The sequence below is a fragment of the Bubalus bubalis genome, chromosome 7 (genome assembly GCF_019923935.1).
Source record: "Bubalus bubalis isolate 160015118507 breed Murrah chromosome 7, NDDB_SH_1, whole genome shotgun sequence".
Lineage (NCBI taxonomy): Eukaryota > Metazoa > Chordata > Mammalia > Artiodactyla > Bovidae > Bubalus > Bubalus bubalis.
The window spans coordinates 13,505,498-13,518,271 of NC_059163.1; the positions used below are offsets into that span (position 1 = coordinate 13,505,498).

General features: G+C 41.6%; 1 protein-coding gene across 3 annotated transcripts in view; it reads left to right on the forward strand.

The window, feature by feature from the left end:
• Positions 1 to 12,774, forward strand: part of STK32B (serine/threonine kinase 32B) — a 400,933-nt gene that overhangs the window by 1,952 nt on the left and 386,207 nt on the right. The window lies entirely within an intron of this gene.

The following is a 12,774-nucleotide window of genomic DNA, read 5'->3' on the forward strand; positions in this document are numbered from 1 at the left end:
AGGTAGACAGGTGGGTGGGGGAGGCCCTTGTGTGTTCCAGAAAGCATTCAGACACCGTGTAGCTGAACACTTTCCCCAACCAAGCTCACAATAACCCTGAACTGCTCTATGGAAAGCAAAGTGATCTCGACACTGAAATTGATATTTAAATGTGTGCTCTGCTAGGGACATCTTGCTTGAGGTGGACGTGGGGCAGGCCTGTTCCTCTGGGAGCCTTTTTGCCCTATGAGGTTACATTCAGAACTTCTCAGACCCTGTGAGAAGATACAAACTCATTGACAGATGGAGAGGATGACTTGGGTCAAAACCTTTCTATTTTCAACAAGTCAAAAGTTTCCTGTCTATTTTGGGGAAGGGACCAATGCTGGTCTGCTCAGGCTTCTATTATCATAACAAGATACCACAGATTCTTAGACATTAGAATCTGTTGGTGATGGTGGCTTGAACAACAGAAATTTATTTTCTCACTGTTTTGGAGGCTGGAAGTCCAAGATCAAGGTGCCTTCAGGGTGGGTTTCCAGCAAGGGTTCTCTTCCTGGCTGATAGACAGCCTCCTCCTTGGGTCTTCACATGGTCTTCCTGTGTGTGCTCCAGAGATAGAGATCTCTGGTTGCTCTTCCTCTTCTTATAAGAATGCCAATCCAATAGGGTTAGGGCCCCACCCTTATAACATGACTGACTATTAATTATCTCCTTAGAAGTCCTCTCCAGATATAGTCATATTGAAGGCTGAAGCTTCAGCATCTGAAGTTTGGTGGGGACACAGTTTAGTCTATAGCAGGATACTTGGATAAAGGCCATGGACTCCTTTCCAGAGAAAAGCACACAATTTTATCACTCCCGATTTTAGAGGTTCATGGTACTAGCCTGGGTCAAAGGTAATTTAGATAATTTTATTAATGTCTTTCTTTTATTTACAGAGGAAGTTTTTGTCCCTTATATCGACAACTTTTTTCTTTATTCCGGGAACTTTGCTTTAAAATATTTATTGGCAAAATAGTTATATCTAGCAGAGCCACCTTTTGATTTTCCTGCTATTCCTCATTCCGAAAGTGGTCAGGCTCAAGGTCAATTGGTTAAAGCCCAAGGTTAGGACTCTCATTTTACCAGTTTCCAGCTCGGTGAAACATTAACTTGTTTGGTTTTGCCAGTCTATTTCTCAACACCTGTGCAAGTTGATTCATTGATTTCATAGGCATTTACTGATCATCTTTTCTGCACTCACCCCTGTGTTGGGCAACAGGACTACGAGGAAGGTGGAGGCAAGCTTCTAACCCTCAGGGAGCTTGCAGGGCAGATAGCCAGGATGATGCAAGGAGCTCAAGGGATTTTGGTATCTTGCAAGAGGGACCCTAACCCTGGGACAGGGAGGAGGGGTCAGAGGAGACTTCCTCTTAGACTAAACCTTGCAGAAATGGTATGAGTTCCCAGGAAAGAGAGGTTGGTAGAGAGGGGAAGGGTATTTCAGAGGGAGGGAGCAGAATATGCAAAGGTAGATCAGATCAGATCAGTCGCTCAGTCGTGTCCGACTCTTTGCGACCCCATGAATCGCAGCATGCCAGGCCTCCCTGTCCATCACCAACTCCCAGAGTTCACTGAGACTCAAGTCCATCGAGTCAGTGATGCCATCCAGCCATCTCATCCTCTGTTGTCCCCTTCTCCTCTTGCCCCCAATCCCTCCCAGCATCAGAGTCTTTTCCAATGAGTCAACTCTTCGCATGAGGTGGCCAGAGTACTGGAGTTTTAGCTTTAGCATCTAAACATGGCTCACTGGGGAGACTGTAGGAACTTTAGTACTCCTGCAGTGTGGCGTGTGAGGAGGGAAGCCTCAGGTCCTGAGTGCTAGGCTGATCTTAAAGAACCCAGTGGCCATGTGTTTGGAATCGACCTTATGGGCACCTGTGGTCATGGAAGAATTTTAAACAGGGCAGTGACGTGGTCCAGCCAAAGAACATGCTCTTGCAAACCAGAGTTGTTGGGTTGAAGATGCAGATACCTCCTCAACCGGAACAAACCTGGTTTGTAAGTAATTTAAAGCTAAACTCTAACTGGAAATTTGCCATTGCATCATTGCACCATAACCGTCTTGTGTCCAGGTAATATTAAAAACTCTAGCTTAGTGATGCATTGTGTGGACTCCTTTTCATACCTAATTGGGAATCATTATCACAGCTCAGCCAGGGAGGTCTCTGCACCTGCATTTTACTAGAGGGGTTACAGAGCCCTCCAGAAAACTCACTAAGGTCCCGTGGCCTATGTGGGAATGGACTCACCCCCAGGCCTCTTTACTCCAGCGTCTGGTACCTGACATTGTTCCCTGTGCCACATCTGGAGACCTACAGGAAAATTCATCTCTCACAGATATGCAGGGCCGATGCAGAATGAGACTAGCACGTGTATCACAATATGATAGCGGTCTCTTTATGCAAATGTCTACAGGAAGATAGTAACAATACACCTTGAATGCACTTGATCATTTACAATAATCAGCTACCATCTTCAAAAAACATTTTGTTGAGCAGTCATATCATAATACACATTCTGGGAATGAAAGCAAAATCATCTCCCTTTCTCGATTTGTGGCAAAATTGTTTTTACATTTTTTGTTTGTTTGTTTGTCTGTTTCCTTTACTGTCCTTATCTATGTCTAGACGTTTTTACATAAGGATACACTTGTCACAATAAAATGCTTTTTGCTTTTTCTCTTGGCACCGTATTTTAAGTAGATTATGTTGTTATAATGTCTTCAAAGTTAATATTTTAATGGGCTGTAATATTCCATCTGATGGAACTATCATAATTTACGTAAATCTTTTCTTGTTGTTAGACATGCAGGCTGTTGTCAGTTTTTCATCTTTATAAGTAAGTTGATTGAAAATTTTATACATAAAGCATTTCTCCTTTTTAAAGTGAATTCCTTAAAATTAGATTCAAGGAGTGAGATTATTAGATCAAAAGAATTGAATACTTTCTAGGATTTCAGAAACATGTTCTTAAATTATATTTCTAAAGGGTTTTTTAAAAATCAATGTTGTATCAACTTATGGCCTGCACCCACATTTGAAGGTATTGATTTTACAACCTTGTAACCAGCTGTGGGTATTCTCATTTTAGATTTTCAGGAGTTAAAGGGACATTTAAAAGGAAATGTTATTTCTTTTTATAATTATTGGGTCAGGTAACTTTGCATGCAGCCTAGAACATGAAAATATCTTCTTTGTTTAAATACATATACGACAAAAGTTGTTTTTCTCTGTGCATGTTCAGATGATGAAGGCAATTAAAAAAATCACTCTCTGAAGTTGCAATCATGATTCACTTAGACAGTCTTTTAAACCCGGGGTGTCCTTGTCATTGTGATTCACAAAGTGACTGAGATCTCTAATGCTGCAGGATTCACGCCCAACTTTGTCTTCAGTCTTTTAGTGATGGAGCAAGCTCACTTATGTTATACATTGCTTTCCATCCTTGTATTAATACCAGTTATGGCTTGTGCAAAAGGTGGAAGTGAAAAATATTCTGAGGAACCTCAGAATTGCTTTGAATGAACTTTGCTCTCATAATGTGGAGAGATGCCATGTAAGGGATGTGGGCTTATGGGCTTGGTGTCATGTGTACCAGGCATGTGTGTGTCTAATGCAGGAGTCTAAGATGTGAGAATTACATTTGAAGATCTATGCCTCATGTAAAAATTCATGTGGATTCCTCTTGTACATGGGGGATTAAGAAAATGGCCATGAATCAATCTGAGAGGTGAGGTACAAGTGAACTGTCGCATGCATTTATACCTTTCAGCCCTTCTAGAAAGTAAGCATGGTTTTCATAAGGATAAACCACGTTTCAATCATCTCTATAAAATCAGACAACTGTGTACATACTATTGGATTTCATTGACCCTAAGGCACACATTTCCCCGTGTTTTAATGTTTCTGAAATTGGGATGTGCTTTATGATGACTGCGGATCATGGTGGTACTTGTGATATAGTTTTGTTATTTGCATGTGCTGTTCATAGTTGTTCCTACTAACATTCATAAAAGGAGCTCTTTCAAGGGATGTGAAAGAATCACACCAGCGGCTAACTGGCAGCATTTCTTCCTTTTTGGTGGCGCATAAAGTGAGTGTATTTAATGTGGATGGAATCTGAAACGAGATGGAATAGGGCATGCCAGCCTCCATCAGCTGCAAGTGACCGAAAAGCAGCATGAGTTCCTTTGAAAGTAGTTAATTGGCTCTGGTTCCCTCTCAATGCTATTACTCTGGTCCAAGCCAGGGTCACCTCTCTTGCTTAGGTTATAACAATAACCTCCTTACTTTTCCTCTTCCTGCTTTCAGTGGCACCTCCATGCAGCAACTCGAATGATCCTGTTAACATGGACTTCATTTTTTTCATGCATTTGTCTCCTTCTAAGGAGGAGGAGAGACAAAGGACAAAGAGTTGCAAAGAGTCAGATACGACTGGAGGACTGAACAACAACCGCCACAACAAGGAGTTAAAAGCTCCTTAAAGTAGGGATATGGTGTGATTGATTCACCGTTGTGTTCCCGAGGCCCAGAAGAACACCTGGCACATAATAGATGCCCAATACACATTTGATGGATGGATGAGTGAACCAGTGAATGGAGGTGTAAATCTCATCAGTTGTGGCTGGACCAGGTTCCTGAATCTGAATATCATCAGAAATCTTCCTTCTTGAATTCTCTCCTCTGTGAGGCTCCAAGTGGGCTTAGAGGAGCTAAGCCCTCCCATGGAGGAGCCCTTACCACCCCCAGGCTCACAGCCCCACAGCTCTAAGTGTGGGGAAAGGGATATCTTTTTCACCATCATTGCAGAGAACATTCTAGGGTTAGTTCTGATGGATTCTGATAAGGTCCTGGGTCAAGGCTGTGAACAGGGAGGCCCTAACTGGTTGAGCTGGATCACATATCCACCCTTGGATTCAGGGGGTGGCATTGGTTCCCTTTGAGGCATTTGGATTAAGAAGATTAAAACAACAACAACAACAACAAAACTCTTTCTTTTGTATTAGAGTATAGCCGATTAACAATGTTATGATGATTTCAGGTGGACAGCAAGGGACCCAGCCATACATATATATGTATCCATTGTCCCCCAAACTCCTTTCTCATCCATGCTGCCACATAACATTGAGCAGAGTTCCCTGTGCTACACAGTAGGGCCTTGTTGGTTATCCATTTTAAATACAGCAAGTCTACATTTCGATCCCAAACTCTCTAACTATCCCTTCCCCCCATCCTTCCCCCCTCTCCCGACACCAGCAACCAAAGTTCTTTTTCTCAGTCTGTGAATCTACCTCTGTTTCGTACGTAAGTTCATTTGTATCATTTCTTTTTAGATTCCACACATAAGGGATGTCATACGATATTTTTCCTTCTCCGTCTGACTTACTTCACTTAGTATGACACTCTCTAGTTCCATCCATGTTGCTGCAAATGGCATTATTTCATTCTTTTTAATGGCTGAGTAATATTCCATTGTTTATATGTACCACATTTTCTTTTGGATTGAGATTTATGAAGAATATTCTCAATGGATATTGGAGTATCCACAGAAGAAGGGAAGTGGGTCCTGGGGCAGGCAGGTAATTACAAACAGAAGCATCCACACCAGTGCTTATTGTTTTTATGTTCCATGAACCATGGTTTGGGAGCCTTTGGCTTACCATATTTCATTATTTGTTTGGTTGCATGTCCACTTCTGCGCTAGACTTCCTAAAGAGCAGCAGTTCTTTCCTTTTCACCTTTGTGTTTGTAAGGCCTAGAAAGGGGCCACTGAAGGCCCTTGGCCACTCTTTGTTGATTGAGAGATGAGAGTAAGCATTTGCTGGGGGCCAATTTCTTGCATTCTTCTGGGTCCAGAAGCTATTGGGAAACAAATGGAGAAATTCCAGACATATTATTAATGAAGTTGGTTTGGAAAACTGACTTGGATTGGAGTCTAGAATGGTCTTTTTATTCTTGTCCCTTAATTTCAACCTTGACACTTACTTGAGTAGAGAACTGTCTGTAAAGTTTGCTCTGGGACTATAATTCTCAATTTCAAAGAACTCCCATGAAATTTCTAAAAAATGGCAACCAGCAGTGATCAATGGGTATCAGACTCTTGCATAAGGTGATTTGGGCTGTCATTTCTCTTCCCTTTGAGTCAGAATGCAGAGGTTCCCCCTACTGCTTTCTGGGTGAGACAAACTTCCTGCTTCATGGGACATAAAAGGATGGGTTGAGTGGAGATGGCTCTCAGGATATGAACTGGAGTGAATAGGGTGTTAAGATGGTGGCAGGATTTGTTTTGAGTCTTGAGGGAAGTGTTTGAATGCCTTGAGAGAAAAAGGATCAGTATTTTAGGAGGATCAAACAGCCTAAGCTAGCACTGAGCTTAGGCATTTTCCTGAAAGAATTGGAAGGAACAAAATATTCTTAGCAATAGTCAGTTGTCTAAAATCTGGACTCTGAGCAATTGCAGACAGAGAAAGAGAAACTGTCCTACAGGGAACAGTGAAGGTCCTGATCATTGAAAAAGCAAGACAGTCCAGAAAAACATCTATTTCTGCTTTATTGACTATGCCAAATCCTTTGACTGTGTGGATCATGATAAACTGTGGAAAATTCTTCAAGAGATGGGAATACCAGAGCACCTGACCTGCCTATTGAGAAACCTGTATGCAGGTCAGGAAGCAACAGTTAGAACTGGACATGGAACAACAGACTGATGCCAAATCAGGAAAGGAGTACATCAAGGCTGTATATTGTCACCCTACTTATTTAACTTATATGCAGAGCACATCATGAGAAACGCTGGGCTGGAGGAAGCACAAGCTGGAATCAAGATTGCCGGGAGAAATATCAATAACCTCAGATATGCAGATGACACCACCCTTATGGCAGAAAGTGAAGAGAAACTAAAGAACCTCTTGATGAAAGTGAAAAAGGAGAGTGAAAAGTTTGCTTAAAACTCAACATTCAGAAAACTAAGATCATGGCATCCGGTCCCATCACTTCATGGGAAATAGATGGGAAAACAGTGGAAACAGTGGCTGACTTTACTTTTCTGGGCTCCAAAATCACTGCAGATGGTGATTGCAGCCATGAAATAAAAGATGCTTACTCCTTGGAAGGAAAGTTATGACCAACCTAGACAGCATATTAAAAAGCAAAGACATTACTTTGCCAACAAAGGTCAGTCTAATCAAAGTTATGGTTTTTCTAGTAGTCATGTATGGATGTGAGAGTTGGACTATAAAGAAAGATGAGCACAGAAGAATTGATGCTTTTGAACTGTGGTGTTGGAGAAGACTCTTGAGAGTCCCTTGGACTGCGAGGAGATCCAACCAGTCCATCCTAAAGGAGATCCGTCCTGGGTGTTCATTGGAAGGACTGATGTTGAAGCTGAAACTCCAGTACTTTGACCACGTGATGCAAAGTGCTGACTCACTGGAAAAAACCCTGATGCTGGGAAAGATGGAGGGCAGGAGGAGAAGGGGATGACAGAGGGTGAGATGGTTGGATGGCATCACCGACTCAATGGACATGGGTTTGGGTGGACTCTGGGAGTTGGTGATGGACAGGGAGGCCTGACGTGCTGCAGTTCATGGGGTTGCAAAGAGTCGGACTCAACTGAGCGACTGAACTGAACTGAACTGATGTCCTAAAGGGATATTCTCCTGCAAACAATTACAGGACAAACAGTTCAGGGTACCAGAACTACCCAAGAAGAGAAAACCAGGCTTCTTAGCCAGAGCCAACCAAGGAAAAAGTGGAGACCAATGTTGTTACTGGTCCTGGAAGCTAACTCTTTTCAGCACTTGGTTTTTATGACCTCCTTGCAGTGTCCTTATTCTTTGAGGATTCTAGCCTCTGGTCATCTCTCTGTGAAGTCAGGAACATAAAGGCCCCAGTTCTCTGGATGTGGGGCTTTAGCACTGTTCCCCCATGTCCCATCCCTCTTTATTTCCTTGCAGACAAAGAGTTACCCTTCCCTGTCCCTTTGAAATTATGTGGTACCATGTGTCTCGCGTTGGTCATTGTGAGCAGAGGTGATGCATGTCAGTTACATCTTAGAAAAAGTGCTTATGAACTAGATCTCACTTCATATGTACCTAGCTCTGGGCAAGCACGATGTTCTGGATGGTGGAACTTACTTCAGCCTGGCTTCCAGAGTGAGTGCGACTTGAGACGGAGGCCACACCAGTCACCAAGTCATCTAACCTGGGACATGGCATCAGTGAGACAGGAACTTCAGCTTTTTGAAGTCACTGAAATTCAGGGCTGCTTGTTACTGCAATGTAACTGAGCCTTTTCTCCATCTGTTGAGATAATACCTGGATTTTCTCCTATTTCTTTTTTTGGCCGTGCTGCGCGGCTTGTGGAATGTTCGTTCCCCAATGTGCTGTGCTCAGTCGTGTCCGACTCTGCGGCCCCATGGACTGTAGCCTGCCAGGCTCCTCTGTGTATGGAATTTTCCAGGCAAGAATACTGGAGCAGGTACCCCAATCAGGGATCAAACCTGGGCCCCCAGCAATGGAAGCCTGGAGTCCTAACCACTGGACCAACAGAGAATACCCTCCTTTTTCTGACTAGGTGAAGAATCAAAATTTTAGAGTATTTTTGAATAGTAAATCCACCTTTCATTCTTGGCCTAAAATCTACTCTCTTATGGTGTGGTGTATTATTAGACTTGATTTGCTAATATTTTGTTTATAAGTTTTTCATGAGAAGATACTATGAACATTATGCCAGTATATTTGAAACTCGGATAAAATAACTACTTTGAAAAACACAACCTAACCAAAAATAATACAAGGAGAATTCAAATATTAGAATAATTTTCTATCTATTAAGGAATAGAACCTATAATAGAAGCTTTCTTATAAAGGAAAGTTTCTAGGTCTAGATGTGTACATAAGTGAATTCTTCCAAATGTTAGACATAATAACAATAACAACCCTCCATAAACTCTTGTAGAGAAGAGTAAGAAAGAGCACACTTTTAATGTCATTTAAAAAAATTATTGAAGTATAATTGATTTACAAGGTAGTGTTAATTTCTGCTGTGCAACAAAGTGCTTCAGTTATACATGTGTATATTCTTTGCTTATCCTTTTCCATTATGATTTATTACAGGATATTGATTATAGGTCCTGTGCTCTACAGTAGGACCTTATTGTTTACCCATCTTACACATAATAGTTCGCATCTACTAATCCCAAACTCCCGGTGCATTCCTCCCCCACTCCCTTAGTGTCTTTGTTAGTTTTTTGTACCAAGATTATAGTGGCCTCATTAAAAGAATCTGGAAGCATACCATTTCTTGCAGTTCTCAGTAAGAGTTTGTGTAGGACTGTTATTTCCAAGCTTCAAATGTATTGGCATAATATTCATAAGATCCTCTTAATCTTTTCAGTGTTTGTAGGCTCTGTGATGTTACCTCTTTTTTAATTCTAATTTTGGTAATTTGTGTTTTCTTTCTCTTTTATTTACTTTTTGGTTGGTCTTGCTTGGGTTCATTCATTTTTTTTTAAATTTAAAATTAGCCTTGGCTTTCTTATTATTTGCTAATGATTCACTGATTTATGTTCTCATTTTAATTTTCTCCTATGTACTTTTTGGAATTCCCTGTAGCTCAGATGGTAAAGAATCTGCCTGTAATGCAGGAGACCCGGGTTCGATCCCTGGGTCAGCAAGATTCCCTGGAGAAGGAAGTAGCAACTCACTCCAGTATTCTTGCCTGGAGAATTCCATGGAGAGAGGGGTCTGGTGGGCTACAGTCTATGGGGTTGCAAAGAGTCGGACATGACTGAGTGACTAACATACACAGACATGTACTTTTTGGTTTAACTTACTGTTATTTTTCCAGATTTTTGAGATAGGATCTTAGATCATTGATTATATTTACTCACATATTTCGCTCATTATTTCTTCCTTCACTTGGAAGTTTCCATTGGAATTATCTTCATTTTGCCTGAGGCGTTTTCTTTAGCATTCTCTTTAGTGTATGCCTTCTGGTGACAAATCTCACTTTCTATTTGTCTGAAAATGTCTTTATTTAAACTTTATGGGCTTCCCAGGTGGCATTAGTGGTAAAGTACCTGCCCACCAGTGCAGGAGATGCAAGAGATGTGGGTTCGATCCCTGGGTCAGGAAGATCCACTGGAGTAGGGCATGGTGACCCACTCCAGTATTCTTGCCTAGAGAATCCCGTGGACAGAGGAGCTTGGCAAGCAACGGTTCATAGGATTGCAAACAATCAGGCATGACTGAAGCAACTTAGCATGCATGCATGCAAACTTTATGAGTGATTATTTTTCTGGATTTCAAATTCTATGTTGGCAGCTTTTTCCTCCAGCATTTTGAATATATGATTCTGTTGTATAGTGGTTTTTGTTTCTGCTTTAAAAGACAACCGTTGGTACTATTTTTTTTTTTTGCTCCTTTTCAGCTGTTATATTTTATTTGTCTTGCTGCTTTTGAGAATTGTATATAAAATCTAAATCAGAAATTAAATTAGAAATTTAATTACAGTGTGCATAGGTCTGGTGTTTTGGCCATTATGTGCTGGGGCTCTTGCTTCTTGTATCTGTGCTTGAATGGTACTGTTATTTTGCAGGATTCTTATTTTGTCTTCTAGTATCACTTCTGACATTTTCTCTTTCTCCTCACATTATCAAACTCAAATTACACAAATATTAGGCCTTATCACTATGGCCCATGTGGCTCTGATGATATTTAGGTACTTATAACATTCTTTTGTTTTTCTTTGTTTTTAGTCTGAATAATTTCTTCTAGCCTGTTTCTTCTGTAGTCACTTCAGGTCTGTCTCTCAGCTGTGAAGTATAACTTTCAGGTTCTTAATATTCATTGTTGCACTTTTCAGTTCTATCATCACTGTTTGGTTCTCTTTGGACTTTCACCTCCACTGAAATTCTCAAAACCTGCATTTTAATTACTTATGGGGTCACGAAGAGTTGGACATGACTTAGTGACTGAACAACAATACATGTCGGTCATGCTTACTTAGAAGACGTGTTTGGTAACTCTTGTTATTTGGCAACCTTCTATTTCTATTGCCAGTTGTTTTCTTTTAGACATCTTGTTTTCTCATTTACTTTGTTGTTGTTGTTGCATTCTAGGCATTATTTAGGAAACATTAGAGAAAATAATGTGAGGCTTGGGATGATGTTATGTTTCCTCAGAAAGGTATTCTGTCTGCTTTTTGGAGGCAGCTAAGTTGGACTCATGAGAAATCTGTATGCAGGTCAAGAAGCAACAGTTAGAACTGGACATGGAACAACAGACTGGTTGATAATTGGGAAATGAGTACGTCAAGACTGTATGTTGTCACCCTGCTTATTTAACTTGTTGCAGAGTACATCATGCGAAATGCTGGGCTGGATGAAGCACAAGCTGGAATCAAGATTGCTGGAGAAATATCAATAACCTCGGATATACAGATGACACCACCCTTATGGTAGAAAGCAAAGACTAAAGAGGCTCTTGATGAAAGTGAAAGAGGAGAGTGAAAAAGCTGGCTTAAAACTCAACAGTCAAAGAGCAAAGGTCATAGCATCTGATCCCATCACTTCATGGCAAATAGATGGGGGAAACAATGGAAACAGTGAGAGACTTTATTTTATTGGGCTCCAAAATCACTGCAGATGGTGACTGAAGCCATGAAATTAAGAGATTTGCTCCCTGGAAGAAAAGCTATGACCATCCTAGACAGCATATTAAAGAGCAGAGACATTACTTTGCCAACAAAGGTCCATGTAGTCAAAGCTACAGTTTTTCCAGTAGTCATGTGTAGATGACTTCCCTGGTGGCTCAGAGGTTAAAGCGTCTGCCTGGAATGCAGGAGACCTGGGTTCAATCCCTGGGTCGGGAAGATCCCCTGGAGAAGGAAATGGCAACCCACTCCAGTACTCTTGCCTGGAGAATCCCATGGACGGAGGAGCCTGGTAGGCTAGAGTCCATGGGGTCGCAAAGAGTCGGATATGACTGAGCGACTTCACTTTCACTTTCATGTGTAGATATGAGAGCTGGACTATAAAGAAAGCTGAGTGCTGAAGAATTGATGCTTTTGAACTGTGGTGTTGGAGAAGACTCTTGAAAGTCCCTTGGACTGCAAGGAGATCAAGCCAGTCCATCCTAAAGGAAGTCAGTCCTGAATATTCACTGGAAGGACTGATGCTAAAGCTGAAGCTCCAGTACTTTAGCCATCTGATGCAAAGAACTGAGTCCTTGGAAAAGACTCTCATGCTGGGAAAGATTGAAGGCAGGAGGAGAAGAGGATGACAGAGGATGAGATGGTTGGATGGCATCACCGACTCGATGGACATGAGTTTGAGTAAGCTCTGGGAGTTGGTGATAGACAGGGAAGCCTGGCATGCTGCAGTCCATGGGGCTGCAAAGAGTTGGACGTGACTGGGCAACTAAACTGAAGCTGGAGTGCCAGGAATTGCTTTAGATCTCAATCTTCATGGAGATTGAGATGATGAGCTGTCCTGTAAAAGCCATTCTCATCCATTTCACACTCACTCCTGAAACAAAGCCCTTGGGCATCCTTACGGGATGTGCAGGGTTACCAGGCTTCTTCCTTGTTGGTAGAGTTTGATTTTTAGCATGTGTGCTATCCTTAAATCCTATCAGGGCTTCCAGACCCACAAGCCTATTTGACTTCTTAGCCTCCTGAAAGCTGCTTTCAAATGTGGCAGGTGCTTCTTGAGAAAGAATGACCCCAGTACTGGTCCCATCTATTTGGG